Below are 17388 nucleotides of genomic sequence, written 5' to 3'. Positions count from 1 at the left end.
GATTTGGATATTGTCTATTTTGAATTTCATGTAAATGGAAACAAACTCTATGTATCTTCTTATTTCTACTTCTTTGATGGAAACTCATCATTTTTTATGAGAGTGTTGTTTTCAAAAGACATTCTCTTTCTTTGTCGTTCTGCCTGTACCATCAGGATCTAGCAAAAATCATTATTGCTAAATTTATCCTTTTCTCATCCCAGGTTTTCTCGGAATGTGACTTGCAGTTTCCAGACAGGGTTTACTACTATGTTTTCCAGATTGCTTTATAGTAAATCCAGTTTCGGTGTGCAGGCCCTCACCCCCTCCTAGCTGCCTACCACCCATCCCCTCCACCAAAGAAGGCGCACAAGATGCTTCCTTATCTCCTCTTTTGCACGTTAATAATAGAGATCCAGGCCAGGCACGGTGGCTCACGCCTGTAATCCCAGCACTTTAGGAGGCTGAGGCAGGCAGATCACCTGAGGTCGGGAGTTCAAGACCAGCCTGACCAACATGGAGAAACCCCATCTCTACCAAAAATACAAAATTAGCCGGATGTGGTGGTGCATGCCTGTAATCCCAGGTACCCGGGAGGCTGAGGCAGGAGAATCGCTTGAACCTGGGAGGCAGAGGTTAAAATGAGCCGAGATTATGCCATTGCACTCCAGCCTGGGCAACAAGAGTGAAACTGTATGTCAAAAATCATTATAATAGAGATCAAAATGCTCAGTGACTTGCATTGAAACCTAATATGTGAAGATGCAAGTTCTTGTTCTGTAGAAAAATAGAAGAATTGCTGAGGCTTTTGCCCTGACACAGGAAAAAGAATGTTGAAGAGTTGCCAGTCTTGGATAAAAATGATTCATGTGTCCAGGCAGGGCACGTGTCTGTAGTCCCACCTACTCAGGAGGCTGAAGTGGGAGGATTGCTTGAGCCCAGGAGTTTGAGTCCAGCCCAGGCAACATAGGGAGACCTTATCTCAAAAAAACAAAAACAAAAACAAACAAACAAAAAAAGATTGATGTGGAGTAGCTAACCATTAATTTGTTGTAAAGAGAAGCTTTTAGAGTTTTTGAACAGGAATAAACTAGTACATTTTAAAGTACTTCAATTCTAGAGTGCATTCATATCACTTAAAAATACTGAGATAGCCTAATTCTAGTATTCAAGAAAAATAGTGATCTGAATATGTCTTTTGATTCAAGCTGAATCTTTCAGTAAGTGTATCTGTGCAGTTCTATTTATGTTGCACAGTTTTGTAAATAGGGCCTGAGTGCATTCTCTGGGTGAAATGAGTCATGAAAGCGGTGCTTCATGTTGCTGCTGTTCCAATGTTGGCTTTCCGAGTCACGGGTGTCATCACTAATTTATATGTGGGAGGATGATCATTCTGAGGCAAAGAATAAAAAACAAAGCCAAACAAAAACAACAACAAAAAAGTCTTCTCTTTTTGGCGATCAAGCCAGAAGCTTCCATGTGGTTCTCAGAAATTGCATAAATCCACCCACTGTTCTGAGCTCATTCATACTCTGCACTAGAGCCGTTTGGCATGCGGTGTAGTCATTGCAAAGGGCTGTGTCAGCAGGTTCTAGTTCTTATCCATGCTCCCGGTTGCTGGCGTCTGAACAGGTGTGGGTGTGTACTCTTGCACCTGTGAGTAATGTCTTTAACAAATCTAATCTCACTGGTACCTTTGGATAGGGGGATCGTCTCTAAATACTCACTATTACTTTCAAGAATAAATACCTGAAGCCCAGGACTTTCCGGCTCACATGCACATCTCAGTTGCCTCTGTTTCTACCTTTTGCACAGCCAAATGTTTTCTTACCAGTAAGATAGAGGGAGAAGGAAAATACAAGAATAACCTTCACACAACCATCTGAAAGATGTCAACTATATGAAACAAGAGGAAACAAAGCATGCAGCTTATGATATTGTGGGGCCCAGGCCAACTTTGTGTCAGGACCTTTCCTTCCTGGAGAGGGGGCCCTTGGAGTGGCTCTTTGCTTAGGGAGTTAGGTGGCTACAAAAAGCAGCTGAAAGTTGTTTGGGGAATCCACCCAGAGACAAAGTCCCACAGAGTTTGGAGAGCCATACACAATATAATTTATTGTAAAAATACTCTTTAAAGAATCAGTGCAGAGGAGTTCATTTTTCAGCTAATTTTATCTGTGTAACTCGGGAACACACCCCAAGTGGGACTGTGAAGTGAGTTCTCTTCTGTCCTCTCCTTGACTGTCATCATATTAAAAAGTAAAAATGCTAGCAGGAGGCTAGGTAATTTAGATGTTCTTCCTTGTCCCCTCCTGCCCCCTCCTTAACCTCCTCCCAAATAGTTCCACTTCATTTCTATTAACTCTCATTGAAATCTAGTCCATATACATCCTACCCCATCACAATGTAGTGGGGCTAGATGATTTGTAGAAGGATGCTGCAACGTTTACAGTTACTAGTGTTTTACAGTCAATTATTTTATTTTATTTAATTAATTAATTTATTTATTTTGAGACAGAGTCTCACTCTGTCACCCAGGCTGAAGTGCAGTGGTGTGATCTCAGCTCACTGCAACCTCTGCCTCCCAGGTTCAAGCGATTCTTCTGCCTCAGACTCCCGAGTAGCTGGGATTACCGGCACCCGCCACCATGCCTGGCTAATTTTTTGTATTTTTAGTAGAGACAGGGTTTCACCATGTTGGTCAGGCTGGTCTTGAACGCCTGACCTCATGATCCGCCTGCCTTGGCCTCCCAAAGTGCTGGAATTACAGGAGTGAGCCACTGCGCCTGGCATACAGTCAATTATTTTTATCCTCAATCTGCCTTAATCTGTTTCTGCTGCTATAACAAAAATACCTTAGACTGGGTAATGTATAAACAATAGAAATTTATTGCTCACAATTCTGGAGGCTGGGAAGTCCGAGATCAAGGTGCCGGCAGATTTGCTGTCTGGTGAAGGCTCACTTTCTGCTTCAAAGATGGTGCCTTGTTGCTGCCTCCTCACATGGTGGAAGGGGAGGAAGGACCATGCAGGCTCCCTCAAGCCTTTTTATAAGGCACTAATTCCATCTGTGAGAGCAGAGCCCTCATGACCTAATTGCCTTCTAAAGGCCCCACCTCTTAACTGTCACATCAGGATTAAGTTTCAACATGAAGTTTGGAGAAATACATACATTCAAACCATAGCATCAGCATTCCATGAATACCATAGATTCTGAGACTAGCAGTAAGTAGAAGGTCTCTCATAAACCCACCCCTCAAGGGCCAGGCAGAGCTGACAGCTGTGGGTGGGGTTAAGGGTCTGTAGGGGTGAGTGTCAGTAGGAGATAGGCTAGTGAGTGTGGCTGGCTTAGGGCAAAACTATGCAACAATATTTTTTTTCGTAAGACACGGTCTCACTCTGTCATCCAGGCTGGAGTGCGGTGCCATGATCTCAGCTCACTGCAGCCTCTCCCTCCTGAGTTTAAGTGATTCTCCCACCTCAGCCTCCCAAGTAGCTGAGACTACAGGCACACACCATCACGCCCAACTAAGTTTTGTATTTCTTGGTAGAGACCAGGTTTCACCGTGTTGGCCAGGCTGGTCTCAAACTCCTGACCTCAAGTGATCTGCCCACCCTGGCCTCCCAAAGTGCTGAGATGACAGGTGTGAGCCACCACATGCAGCCCAGCCCTATGCAACTTTTTTTTTTTTTTCTTTCTTTTTTTTTGATACAGCGTCTCACTCTGTTGCCAGGCTGGAGTGCAGTGGTGTGATCTCGGCTCACTGCAACCTCTGCCTCCTGGGTTCAAGCGATTCTCCAGCCTCAGCCTCCCAAATAGGTGGGACTACAGGTGCGTGCCACCAGGCCCAGCTAGTTTTTGTATTTTCAGTAGAGACAGGGTTTCACCATATTGGCCAGGCTGATCTCGCACTCCTGACCTCGTGATCTGCCTGCCTCGAACTCCCAAAGTGTTGGGATTACAGGCGTGAGCCACCGCGCCTGGCCCCTATGCAACATTTTTGATGAAAAAAAAACTCAACTGACTTTTGAAGATAAAAGGAAGAGCTAGGTATGTTCGGATTTATATGAAGAGTTTACATTTAAATTGATTTGAAAATTCCTTTCATTCAACAATTAAATACAGATTTCATCTCTAATAAGAATTCATTTGTCTACAACTCAGAGTGGCCAAAGGAAATGGCAACACAGAGAACTTAGTCTATTGAATGAACAAATAACTCATTCACCAACAAGGCTGCTACCTCTTAGGATCTGCTGGGAACATGTGAGTGAAAAACTAAATGTAGGAATCAAGGTAAAACTTACTATTTATCACCATAGGCAAACACATCAGTCACTGCATCATCTATCTCCTTCAAGTTGTGAACCAAAACATATCTGATACAGGTCTCAATCCATTTAGAGATAAATTGCCCAAGGTTAAGTATATGCAGCTGAGAGGCAGGTCTGTGCCTTTCTCCAGAGATGATTTTGAGGGCTTTAATATTTAAAGGGGAAAGAGCGGATACTGGGGAAAGAGGAAGAAATGTTTACAAGGTGTGGAAAGATACGAGACAAATGGTTGCATTGTTTTGAGTCTTTGATCAGCCTTTCACCAAATACGCAATTTACACGTGAGAGGAGGGTAAAGGAGTAGTCACTTACGCCTTAGTCTAGCTCAGGGAATGTGCATTTTTACAGAGGAAGCAATCAGATATGCATTTGTCTTAGGTGAGTACAGAGGGATGACTTAGAGCTCTGTCCTTTGTCCTGTACCTGTGAAGATAAGCCATCAGTTTACATTGTCAGGGTAAAATTCAACAGAACTGTTTTAGGGTAAAGATCTTGGGGCCCACAAGGAATTTCCTGATGAACAAATTGTGAGGGAGGTACGTAGCCTTTTAAAAAATCTTGGCCTGGTGCGGTGGCTCATGCCTATAATCCCAGCACTTTGGGAGGCTGAGGTGGGTGGATCACATGAGGCCAGGAGTTCGAGACCAGCCTGGCCCACATGGCAAAGCCCTGTCTCTACTAAAAACCCAAAAATTAGCCAGACGTGGTGGTGCGTGCCTGTCATCCCAGCTACTCAGGAGGCTGAGGCAGGAGAATCGCTTGAACCCAGGAGGCGTAGGTTGCCGTGAGTGGAGATCGTGCCTTTGCACTCCTGCCTGGGCAACAAGAGTGAAACTCCATCTCAAAAAAAAAAAAAAAAAAAAAAATCTTTGGGCCGGGTGGGATGGCTCACATCTGTAATCCTAGCACACTGGGAGGCCAAGGTGAGCAGATCACTTGAGATCAGGAGTTCAAGACCAGCCTGGCCAACATGGTGAAACCCTGTCTCTACTAAAAATACAAAAAATTAGCCAGACATGGTGGCAGGCGCCTGTAGTCCCAGCTACTCGGGAGGCTGAGGCAGGAGAATCGCTTGAACCTGGGATGCAGAGGTTGCAGTGAGCTGAGATTGTGCCACTGCACTCCAGCCTGGGTGACAGAGCGAGACTCCATCTTAAAATAAATAAATAAATAAATAAATAAATAAATAAATAAATAAATCTTTGTAGCTGTCTTATTTAGGAATAAAATGGGAGGCAGGTTTGCATGACACGGTTCCCAGCTTGACTTTTTCCTTTGGCTTAGTGATGTTGGGGTTCCAAGATTTATTTTCCTTTCACAAAGCCAAATTTTAAAGGTCACGATAGAAATGGAGACTAAAGTTATTTGCTGTCATTCTCTATACATCTGACACTTCTAGTATCTAAACCATTAATGTATCCCTTGGTCTCCAACTATATAAATAGAACTTGGCCCACTCTTCTGTATAAAAAGTGAATCGTACCCCTGGCATATGTGGTGGAATGGTAATTTTATTAAGCAGTGAGTGTTGGTTAAATAAATTGTGGATCAGCCATATTATGGACTATTACACAGTCATTCAAAATCAGGTTTTTTGAAAGACATTTAGTGATTATAAAGCTGCTGATGCTATAATGTTGTTTTTAAAAGCTAGATATTTGATAAGGTGATTTTTAAAATATGCGTATGTGTAACATATATACTGTGCATCCATATATGCAAAAAAGACTAAAAGAAAATATACCAAAATATTAATAATGGTTATAAGTTTTAGGATTATATATGATTTAGACATTTAGAATATTTTTCCATCCCAACTATTGTACAATGCACATATTATATTTAGTATAGAAAAAAAAATTTTGTTTAAGAATTGCTATCACTCCCAAAGTGTCTAATCTATTTTCTGGAACATTACCAAAAGATGAACATTAAATTAGACGTTGACAATGTCAGGAAGACAAATTTCATCATTTTGCAAACTATTTACTTTGGTTCCCTGGCCACATGCTACCCCAAATCTGCAGAGCCGTCCCTAAAACAAAAGACACAGATAACTGCTGGTGAAGCAGCTTGAAGTCCTTGTCTTTTTTTTTTTTTTTTTTTTTTTTTTTTGAGACAGAGTCTCACTTTGTTGCCCAGGCTGGATGGAGTGCAGTGGTGTGATCTCGGCTCACTGCAGTCTCCAACTCCAAGGTTCAAGCAATTCTCCTGCCTCAGCTTCCCAAGTAGTTGGGATCACAGGTGCTACCACCACACCTGGCTAATTTTTGTATTTTTAGTAGAGACAGGGTTTCACCATGTTGGCCAGCCTGCTCTCGAACTCTGGACCTCAGGTGATCTACCCACCTCAGCTTCCCAAAGTGCTGAGATTACAGGCATGAGCCACCACACCCGGCCTGAAGACCTTGTCTTTTCTTTTTTCTTTTTTTTTTTGAAACGGAGTCTCACTCTGTCACCCAGGCTGGAGTGCAGTGGCACGATCTCTGCTCACTGCAACCTCTGCTTCCCGGGTTCAAGCGATTCTCCTGCCTCAGCCTCATGAGTAGCTGGGATTACAGGCACCCGCCACCACGCCCAGCTAATTTTTTCTAATTTTAGTAGAGACGGGGTTTCACCACGTTAAGCAGGATGGTCTCGATCTCCTGACCTTGTGATCTGCCTGCCTCAGCCTCCCAAAGTGCTGGGATTACAGGCCCGGCCCAAGCCCTTGTCTTTTTTTTGTTTTGTTTTTTGAGACGGGGTCTTGCTCTGTCACCCAGCCTGGAGGGCAGTGGCGTGATCTCGGCTTACTGCAAGCTCTGCCTCCCAGGTTCACGCCATTCTCCTGCCTCAGCCTCCCGAGTAGCTGGGACTACAGGTGCCTGCCACTACGCCCAGCTAATTTTTTATATTGTTTTAGTAGAGATGGGGTTTCACTGTGTTAGTCAGGATGGTCTCGATCTCCTGACCTCGTGATCCGGCTGCCTCGGCCTCCCAGAATGCTGGGATTACAAGCATGAGTCACCCAACGCGCCCGGCCCCAAGCCCTTGTCTTTTAATGGGTCAATTGCATCATCCTCACCTATGAATGACAGCACTGGAAATGGTGACTCCATGGGTAAATACATGATTTTATTTTTCCTTTTCTTTTCTTTTTTTTGAGACGATGTCTCTCTATGTTGCCTAGCCTGGTCTCGAACTCCTGGGCTCAAGTGATCTTCCTGCCTCAGCCTCCCAAAGTGCAAAGATTACTGGTGTGAGCCACCATGCCGGTCCAGCAATCCATGGTTCCATATAGGTGAATAGGAAGACTTTCTTTCTTATTATTTAGATATCTTTGAAAGATAATCAGTAGTTTAAAGCAAAATTAGCTCCATACTAAATATTCATACTAGCTATTTTAATTTTTATAATTATACTATTGAAGTGGATACTCTTATGCAGACTTTACAAATGAACAAACTGAAGTTTAGAGATTCTAAATATTCTAAATAAATAGGTCATATAGGCATATCATTATACTGTCTATTGCTCAATGCCCTTGACAGTGCACAGTTCCTTGGCTAAAACTATGTGGAAGCAGGGAAAAATGAATCCAGCAATTACTATATTTAGCTGCTTTTACAAATGCCTCTTGGTTAAAAAAAAAAAAAAACATTCATTGGTAGACATTACCACATTGCCAAGTCACTCATAAATCTAAGTACGAAAGTCAGTAAAAAAGGATGATGTTATCTGATTCACTGAAAGGGAAATAAGCTGAGATCTGCTGGGTTAGGACAAAGGCCAGCTGGGCTTTATGAGAATTCAGATGGCAAGGAACAAGCTTTTTATGGCAATGACAGAGGGAGAAGGGAACAATACTATAAGGAAGAATCTCTGTGGTTCAAACAGATTATGTGGTTTATTATTTTCATTTAGATTAGGGAAAAAATCAGTGGGCACAGAATAAATAGCAACTGCCTCTTTCCCCCTCCCCAGCAAGCAGAATATTCATTTCCTCTTTGAGGAAAGGATACATTAAAAAGAATACTCTTGAGATGATAAATATGCTAATTACCGTGATCTAATCCCTATATATTATGTATATGGAAACACCACTATGTACCCCATGAATGTGTACAATTATTGTCAATTTAAAAATACAATTTTAAAAACACTCATTTTATTTTTTTAAATTAATTGTTCTTATTTTAAAAATTATTATTTTTTAGGGATGGGATCTCACTGCATTGCTCAGGCTGGTCTCAAACTCCTGGGCTCAAGCAATCTTCCTGCCTTAGCTTCCCAAAGTTCTGGGATTACAGGCATGAGCCACCAAGCCCAGCCAAAAAAAAAATACTCATTTAAATCTGCACAAGTTTGATGGCACAAGTCTGTATAAATGGACCTGTGCCTTTATAAAACCTCAAACACAGCAAAGGTTCATGAAACAATGTATATCTATTCTTCTTATTCACTGTCATCAATGCTGACCAGGGAAAATTGCACAGGTGCATGTGTGTGTGTGAGTGTGTGTGTGTGTGTGTGTGTGTGTGTGTAGGGCTAGTGAAGCAGGCAACTACCAGAGATACATTATTAAAAAGCTAACATTTATTGGCCAGCTGCGGTGGCTTATGTCTGTAATCCCAGCACTCTCACGGCTGGTGCCTCCCCACCCCGGCAATGGGGGTCCCAAGAGCCAGCGGGGGAAAAGGGGCTGGCTCTCAGCCACCACAAAATGGGGGGCCTTTATGTTCAGGTTTTGCCCAAGAGTCAGCTTATTTGCTTCTTGTACTAGCAGGGCAGTTGCTGCCAAGGCCTCAAACAGGGGGGCCATCCTTTAGAAACCCTGTCTAGTTGTTCAGAGAGGTAGGCCACCGGCCTCAGCCAGGGCCCCACAGTTTGGGTTAAAAGTCCAGCTGCCATCTTTTCTCTGTCTAACGCATACAATGGAAAAGGCTTTGTGAGATCGGGTAGCCCCAGGGCTGGGGCTGCCAGAAGTTTTTCCTTTAACTCATGAAAGACTTGCTGTTGTTGGGACCCCCATTCCAAATGTTCCAGGTCCCCGTCCCCTTTGTAACCTCATACAAAGTCTTGGCTAATACTGCGAAGTTTGGGATGCACAGTCTACAAAACCCCACAGCCCCTAAGAACTCCCTCAACTGCCTTCTGCCCTTAGGCTCTGCTACATTGCAAATGACCTGCTTTCATTCTGTCCCCAGGCTGCGTTCGGACCCCTGTCAGATAGTAAATTCCAAGTAAGGTACCTGCCGTCCGCAGATTTGAGCTTTCTTCTTGGACAGCTAATACCCACAGTCCTCCAAGTGGGTCCTAAGGATCTTAGGATCAGCGATGGGGGTCCTAAGCCGGGGGGGATGAGGGGCTGGCCCTCAGTCTCTTCCTCATTGGGAGTGCCTACCCCCCCTGCGATGGGTGTCCTAAGAGCCAGGGGGGGAAGAGGGGCTGGCTCTCAGTCCCTACCTCGTGGGGGGTGCCATCCCCCCTGCGATGGGGGTCCCAAGAGCCAGGGGGAGAAAAGGGGCTGGCTCTCAGTCCCCGCCTTGTGGGGGGTGCCTCCCCCCCTGCGATGGGGGCCCTGAGAGCCAGGTTGGAGGAGGGGCTGGCTCTCAGTCCCCGCCTCGCGGGGGGTGCCTCCCCCCCCTGCGATGGGGGCCCTAAGAGCCAGGGGTGATGTGGGGCTGGCTCTCAGTCCCCGCCTCGTGGGGGGTGCCTCCCGCTCCTGCAATGGTGGTCCTAAGAGCCAGAGGGGGAAGAGGGGCTGGCTCTCAGTCCCTGCCTCGTGGGGGGTTGCCTCCCCCCCCTGCGATGGGGGTCCTGAGAGCTGGGGGGATGAGGGGCTGGCTCTCAGTCCCCGCCTCGCGGGGGTGCCTCCCCCCCTGCGATGGGGGTCCTAAGAGCCGGGGGCGGAAGAGGGGCTGCCTCTGAGTCCCTGCCTCGTGGGGGGTGCCTCCCCCTCCTGCGATGGTGGTCCTAAGAGCCAGAGGGGGAAGAGGGGCTGGCTCTCAGTCCCCGCCTCGTGGGGGGTGCCTCCCCCCCTGCGATGGGGGTCCTGAGAGCCAGGGTCGAAAGAGCGGCTGGCTCTGAGTCCCCGCCTCGCGGGGGGTGCCTCCCCCCCCTGCGATGGCGATCCTAAGAGCCGGGGTCGGAAGAGTGGCTGGCTCTGAGTCCCCGCCTCGCGGGGGGTGCCTCCCCCCCCTGCGATGGGGGTCCTAAGAGCCTGGGGCGGAAGAGGGGCTGGCTCTCAGTCCGTGCCTCGCGGGGGGTGCCATCGCCCCTGCGATGGTGGTCCCAAGACCCAGCGGGGGAAAAGGGACTGCCGCTCAACCACCACAGCATGGGGGGCCTTTATGTTCAGGTTTTGCCCAAGAGTCAGCTTATTTGCTTCTTGTACTGGCAGGGCAGTTGCTGCCAAGGCCCTCAACCAGGGGAGCCATCCTTCGGAAACCCTGTCTAGTTGTTCAGAGACGTAGGCCACCGGCCTCAGCCAGGGCCCCACAGTTTGTGTTAAAAGTCCAGCTGCCATCTTTTCTCTCTCTAACGCATACAATGGAAAAGGCTTTGCCAGATCGGGTATCCCCGGGGCTGGGGCTGCCAGAAGTTTTTCCTTTAACTCATGAAAGACTTGCTGTTGTTGGGATCCCCATTCCAAAGGTTCCGGTCCCCGCCCCCTTTGTGACCTCATACAAAGGCTTGGCTAATACTGCAAAGTTTGGGATCCACAGTCTACAAAACCCCACAGCCCCTGAGAGTTCTCTCGGCTGCCTTCGGCCCTTAGGCTCTGGTAGATTGCAAATAACCTGCTTTCTTTCTGTTCCCGGGTGGCGTTGGACCCCTGTCGGAGAGTAAATCCCAAGTAAGGTACCTGCCGTCGGCAGATTTGAGCTTTCTTCTTGGACACCTAATACCCACAGTCCTCCAGGTGAGTCCTAAGGATCTTAGGATCCGTGATGGGGGTCCTAAGGCAGGGGGGGAAGAGGGGATGGCTGTCACCCAACCCAAAATGGGCGGCCCTTATGTTCAGGTTTTGCCCAAGAGTCAGCTTATTTGCTTCTGGTACTATCAGGGCAGTTGATGCCGCGGCCCTCAAACAGGGGGGCCATCCTTTAGAAACCCTCTCTATTTGTTTAGACACGTAGGCCACCGGCCTCAGCCAGGGCCCCAGAGTTTCGGTTAAAATTCCAGCTGCCATCTTTTCTCTTTCTGACACGTTCAATGGAAAAGGCTTTGTCAGATCGAGTAGCCCCGGGGCTGGGGCTGCCAGAAGGTTTTCCTTTAACTCATGAAAGACTTGCTGTTGTTGGGATCCCCATTCCAAAGGTTCCCGGTCCCCGCCCCCTTTGTGGTCTCATAGAAAGACTTGGCTAATACTGCAAAGTTTGGGATGCACAGTCTACAAAACCCCACAGCCCCTAAGAATTCCCTCACCTGCCCCCTTTGTGACCTCATAGAAAGGCTTGGCTAATACTGCAAAGTTTGGGAGGCACAGTCTACAAAACCCCACAGCCCCTAAGAATTCCCTCACCTGCCTTCTGCCCTTAGGCTCCGGTAGATTGCAAACGACCTGCTTTCTTTCTGTTCCCGGCGTTTGGACCCCTGTCGGATAGTAAATCCCAAGGAAGGTACCTGCCGTCGGCAGATTTGAGCTTTCTTCTTGGACACCTAATACCCAGAGTCCTCCAGGTGGGTCCTTAAGGTTCTTAGGATCCGCGATGGGGGTCCTAAGCTAGGGGAGGATGAGGGGCTGGCTCTCAGTCCCCGCCTCGCGGGGGGTGCCTCCCCCCTCTGCGATGGTGGTCCTAAGAGCCAGAGGCGGAAGAAGGGCTGGCTCTCAGTCCCTGCCTCGTGGGGGTTTGCCTCCCCCCCTGCGATGGGGGTCCTGAGAGCTGGGGGGATGAAGGGCTGGCTCTCAGTCCCCGCCTCACGGGGGGTGCCTCCCCCCCTGCGATGGGGGTCCTAAGAGCCGGGGGCGGAAGAGGGGCTGCCTCTGAGTCCCTGCCTCGTGGGGGGTGCCTCCCCCTCCTGCGATGGTGGTCCTAAGAGCCAGAGGGGGAAGAGGGGCTGGCTCTCAGTCCCCGCCTCGTGGGGGTTGCCTCCCCCCCTGCGATGGGGGTCCTGAGAGCCAGGGTCGAAAGAGCGGCTGGCTCTGAGTCCCCGCCTCACGGGGGGTGCCTCTCCCCCTGCGATGGGGGTCCTAAGAGCCGGGGTCGGAAGAGCGGCTGGCTCTGAGTCCCCGCCTCGCGGGGGGTGCCTCCCCCCCTGCGATGGGGGTCCTAAGAGCCAGGGTCGGAAGAGCGGCTGGCTCTGAGTCCCCGCCTCGCGGGCGGTGCCTCCCCCCGCTGCGATGGGGGTCCTAAGAGCCTGGGGCGGAAGAGGGGCTGGCTCTCAGTCCGTGCCTCGCGGGGGGTGCCATCGCCCCTGCGATGGTGGTCCCAAGACCCAGCGGGGGAAAAGGGACTGCCGCTCAGCCACCACAACATGGGGGGCCTTTATGTTCAGGTTTTGCCCAAGAGTCAGCTTATTTGCTTCTTGTACTAGCAGGGCAGTTGCTGCCAAGGCCCTCAAACAGGGGAGCCATCCTTCAGAAACCCTGTCTAGTTGTTCAGAGACGTAGGCCACCGGCCTCAGCCAGGGCCCCACAGTTTGGGTTAAAAGTCCAGCTGCCATCTTTTCTCTCTCTAACGCATACAATGGAAAAGGCTTTGCCAGATCGGGTATCCCCGGGGCTGGAGCTGCCAGAAGTTTTTCCTTTAACTCATGAAAGACTTGCTGTTCTTGGGATCCCCATTCCAAAGGTTCCGGTCCCCGCCCCCTTTGTGACCTCATACAAAGGCTTGGCTAATACTGCAAAGTTTGGGATCCACAGTCTACAAAACCAAAAGATCAGCAAAGATCTTTATGGGCCTCTCTGTGTAGTGTTTCTTTCATCCAGGTATAGATAGGGTAGGACACCAGTTAAATGAGGTTCTTATGACCTATTTTGAGGAGAAGTAAGCCGGATAATTCCTTTATGGCTGGCTCTCACAAAGGAAAGAGAGGGGAAGGCAGAGAGGGACTCCAAGGTGCTATATTTTGGGACAGCATGTTCTGACTCCAAGGTGTTGTATTTTGAGATAGCATGTTCTGAGCCCTGGCACAAGTAAATTTAATGATCCTTGAGATTGGAGACCCTCCTTGATAGGATAGAAATGTACCTTCTGTCTGTGTCCTGGACTGGTGGTCCACTATGCAGGTTCATAAGATTCCTGGCATAAATTACTTCTTCCTTTCCCTCCTTTCTCTCTCTCTCTCTCTTTTTTTCTTCTTGGAATAACAACATAATATGAGTAATTAACAAGAAAGAAAACAAATTATATCAGTCATTATTCAGCGTTAGAATAAACTAAAATTAAATAGATGTCTCTGAGTGCTTCAGCATATGAATATTATCAACCACTGTATGTGGTTATTGATGTGTGCTTTACTACAGTGAGTATGTTTCTGTGTATGTATATAATATATATTATGTTTGTATGAATGTATATAATATTTAAATATTTTAATATGGAAATAAATCATTGCCTTCAGCACACTGATTTCAAATCAATTCATATCTCAATTAAATTGAGTTGTAAGTCACACAGTTGATTACCCCAAAGAGCTCATTATAAATGCATATGACTCTTAATGGCTCCAATGAGAAGAGAGCCCTTCACTCGTGATGAATGTTACCACTTTAATTGAAACAAGGTTACCTTTGGCATTAAGGTACATAAGACGCTGTCAAAGCAGTTATGGTTTTATAAATTTAAATTAGGATGTTCTGGTCAGAACAGTTTTCTAAAATTAGATTGGAGAATGGGACAGATGTAAATAGGGTTCCTCTACACAAAGAAATATGATTGTAAGACATTACTTTTGTGATGTGTTTTTAACAGTTTCATCTTTCTGTAATTATAGTTAATTTTGGAAGCTACTGTTTTGTCATCAAATGCTACCGTTGCTCTAGATGACATCAGTGTGTCCCAGGAATGTGAAATTTCCTATAAATCACTACCAAGGACCAGTACACAAAGCAAGTGTAAGTTTTCCCTTGTCGTTGTTGCTGTTTTAAACATTGAATTAAGCTCTTCTCAGTATCAAAATATAAAATGTATTAGAGTCACGAATACCTAATACAGGGTGTGGATTATATCACCTGTTCTTGAAACCTAAAAAATATATATATATATATTTTAAAAGGTAAACAACTGGTCTAGTCCTTAGGCCTCTCTTCCAGTAATATGGAAAATATTCTATGCTTGCAGCTGAAATTATTGCATCCAAATATTTTAATTATAAATATTATGAAAAAATTATAATTATTTTGCATATTTTAAATACACTTTTATAAATATTCACTTCTCCATTAATTTTATTCAGAACTTCAAATGAGCGTGTAATAATATTCTTATTTCAGGATCACCCAGGAGTTCAAAAAAAGCAAAAAGGTTGTGTTTGGGAAAATGATGTAAGGCCAACCAAAATTTAAAACTGGACCTTAAAATTCTGTGTTTCTATTCAAAATTTAATATTTTCAAATCACAGATGGAGTTTGTCTAATTCTTTGACTAAATTTTTTGGAGAGAATATCAATTACAGGCCAGAAATGTTGCCATAAAAATGGATCTCATATAGTCAACTATGTATTTTAAAACCTAATCATTATTTAGATTCTGGGATCATGTACACATTGAAAGAATATACACTATACCTTCAGTTACTTTCTCTTTCTAGTACTAATTGATGTTTCTCTCTGACCACTCCTACCCTCAGATCTCAATGAATCTGACAATATTAAAAATGTTTTCTGAAAAGTGTCACACTTTATTTTTCTTAATCTGTATCTATGGAAAAGATTTGCATATGAAAATCAGACATACTGTATATTCCTAAGTTATATTTACTTAAACAACATATTTAGTGAGTGCAACAGTTGTATTCTTACAGGAGCTGAATGGACTAATCAAGAAAAATTTGGGTCACATGATTCTGGATTGAGACGATTAAAGAACTTTTAATTAAAGGTCCTTTATTAAAGATATTTTTCATTCGAGAGAGTGTATATTTCTGGGTGCTAACTTATATTGGGTTAACGTGTATTTACTTTGTTCAGAATGTGTATCCTGCATGCATAATAGACCATTCTAAGCCCTGCGCATGTGTTCATGCAAGTGTGTGTGTGTGTGCATGTGTGCGCGTGTCTGCCTGTGTGTCTGCATATGTGTGTGTGCATGCCTGTGTGTCCGTGTGTGTGCGTGCATGTGTGCATGTGTGTGTGCATGTGCATGCGTGTGTGCATGCTTGTCTGTGCACATGTGTGTATGATTCTGATAGACACCGAGGAGTGCAGAGCAGCAGATTTAATGATTCATTTAAAGATTCATAAGTTTGGCCAGGCGCAGTGGCTTACACCTGCAATCCTAGCACTTTGGGAGGCTGAGCCGGGCGGATCACTTGAGGTCAGGAGTTCAAGACCTGCCTGGCCAACATGGTGAAACCCTGTCTCTACTAAAAATACAATAAAATTAGCCAGGGCATGGTGGCGGGCACCTGTAGTCCCAGCTACTCGGGAGGCTGAGGCAGGAGAATGGCGTGAACCCAGGAGGCGGAGCTTGCAGTGAGCCGAGATCGCGCCACTGCACTCAAGCCTGGGTGACAGAGCAAGATTCCTCTCAAAAAAAAAAAAAAAAAAAAAAAGATTCACGAGTTTTTAAGGGTTAAACAGGATTACCTTATTTTTGTTGTTTAATTAAAGATTTTCTTTCTCCTAATTAAATACCACATCACCAGAATCATAATAGCTGAAAAGCATTAAAGTTGACATTGAAGAGCATTCTCTTGTAATGTAGTATTTGGAGGTATAGGGGCAGAAAGGTGTGACAAAAACCTTTCCTCACCCATCATAAGGGTCACAGCTGACACTCCGAGAATGAAAGACAGTTTAATGAGATAAAAGCATAATAAATTTGTTTATCAAAGTTTTACTTGACACAGGAGCCTTCAGAAATGAAGATGCAAAGACCCAGAGAAAAGCATGTGCTTTATTTTTTCGTTTTTATTTGTTTTTCAGCCCCTTTTCCTATTTAGAAAACTGTGTATTTTTCTGCTTAGTTTTGGTGAAGAACAAACAGCCATTTTGAAATGTGATTGGACAAAAGGGTATGATCCAATGGTAACAGACTGAGCAGGGAAACTTAGCAAAGCCTCTGTGTTCAGAGTCTCCTTGACTCCTTTGTGTAGAATTTCTTCACCCCTGGGAACAGGAAAGGACCCCTCTAGAATGAGGATCTTGTGACCTAATTTCAGGCAAGATAAGCCAGATAATTTCTTTATGACCAGCGCTCACAAAGAAAGGTCAGGGAAGATCAGAGTGACCTTGCTCCTGGGGTACCTCCCAATCTCCTTCAGTTCCAAGTACTTTGGGGCAGCCTTTCCTGAGCTCTTACCGAGGCAAAAGTGTGGTTAAAGGTTTTAAATCATTACTAAAGTTAACCTTAGCAAAAGTTTTTGAGACACTTGATCTTGCTTACGGAGAATTCTTTTCTTAAATTCACTCAGGATTCATGGATATGTGCATCCATCTGAACACCAGATCAGTTGGATAGATAATATATCTAACTAGGACAAATTACATGAATGATTCCTGAAAGATCAATGGATGTACACAAAGGAAAAAAAAGGCGTTTCTTATTGTTTTTGCAAATATGTCCAGTAGACAATTATAGGATCTCATTTGTGGAGTTCAGTATTAGTAATGGGCAGAAGTTTATGGAGAGAAACTGAAAGGAATATTTAAAAACGTGCCATGCTCCATTGACAGTAAATTGTTATATGTATGGAGCAGAATGGCCAAAGGTTTACCCAGACTACCCAGACCCTGTACTGGACTTGAAGTTTTGAAATCTTTAATAGGCATACAAATGGCTGCACCACTTCAAAGCAATCTTAGAGCTGTAGTTTTCTGCTCACAGTCCGCGTGATGAAAATTGCAAGTGCTACTTTGATTTGGCCTTTAATCAAGCTTCTTCTCCTTCAGAATATTTAAAAGCTACTGTTGATGAAATAATTTTACAT

The 17388-nt window shown here is 45.4% G+C and overlaps 2 pseudogenes; both read left to right on the top strand.

Moving 5' to 3' along the window:
• Positions 1 to 9966: 9966 nt before the first annotated feature.
• LOC134728816 (putative uncharacterized protein FLJ45355) lies at positions 9967 to 10766 on the top strand (annotated as a pseudogene).
• Positions 10767 to 12005: 1239 nt separating this feature from the next.
• On the top strand, positions 12006 to 12980 carry LOC134728815 (putative uncharacterized protein FLJ45355; annotated as a pseudogene).
• The last annotated feature ends 4408 nt before the right edge of the window (positions 12981 to 17388 follow it).

The sequence above is a fragment of the Pan paniscus genome, chromosome 14 (genome assembly GCF_029289425.2).
Source record: "Pan paniscus chromosome 14, NHGRI_mPanPan1-v2.0_pri, whole genome shotgun sequence".
Taxonomy (NCBI): domain Eukaryota; kingdom Metazoa; phylum Chordata; class Mammalia; order Primates; family Hominidae; genus Pan; species Pan paniscus.
This window is presented reverse-complemented; position numbering and strand designations above follow the sequence as displayed.